The sequence below is a fragment of the Vanacampus margaritifer genome, chromosome 17 (assembly GCF_051991255.1).
Source record: "Vanacampus margaritifer isolate UIUO_Vmar chromosome 17, RoL_Vmar_1.0, whole genome shotgun sequence".
In the NCBI taxonomy this organism is placed as follows: Eukaryota; Metazoa; Chordata; class Actinopteri; order Syngnathiformes; family Syngnathidae; genus Vanacampus; species Vanacampus margaritifer.
This window is the reverse complement of record NC_135448.1, coordinates 3,423,429-3,424,156: the sequence shown is the minus strand read 5'-3', so window position 1 is coordinate 3,424,156 and position 728 is coordinate 3,423,429.

The window sequence follows — 728 nt, the reverse complement described above, 5'->3', positions numbered from 1 at the left end:
AGAGAGAGAGAGAGAGAGAGAGAGAGAGAGAGAGAGAGAGAGAGAGAGAGAGAGAGAGAGAGAGAGAGAGAGAGAGAGAGAGAGAGAGAGAGAGAAAACTGACGTCACTGTCACCTGATTGGCCGACAGATCTAGGCGTTTGCGTGATGCGGAAATAATGGGAATATTTGTTAACATGACTGTCAATGATCGGGAAAATTACATTAAAAAACTGTCCTTGGTTAGATGGAAAGCAACTTTCCGATTCTTATGAGTTTGCAGAGTGGCAGGAAGACGTTACTTACGCCCGATATGAATCTTTAGTGGAGAAACCACTGAGCTATGTATGTATAACTGGATAGAACAAGTCATAGCCCATACACGCCCATGCAAGCCGTTTAAGCCACGGGCCGGCCATCATCCTATCTGACTACTGCAGACTACTGCACTACTTTATTTACACCACTGATCTGTATGGACAGGTGCTCATCAAAAGAATAGAATATCCTCAAAAAATGGAATAATTTCCCAAAAATCACACTTTCCTAGATTATAGATTCAGGGCCCACAATTACGCGATTTCAAGTATTAACTCTTTGACTGCCAGACGTTTTCAGAAACGGGATGTCGCCAGTGCCAGCCGATTTAAGCATTTTGACTGATCTTTCAAGGTCCACAGAAAATGTTGTGTTTGGACTATGGAAACACACATAGTACCAAATGAAAGATTGAACTCTCATCTTTTATCA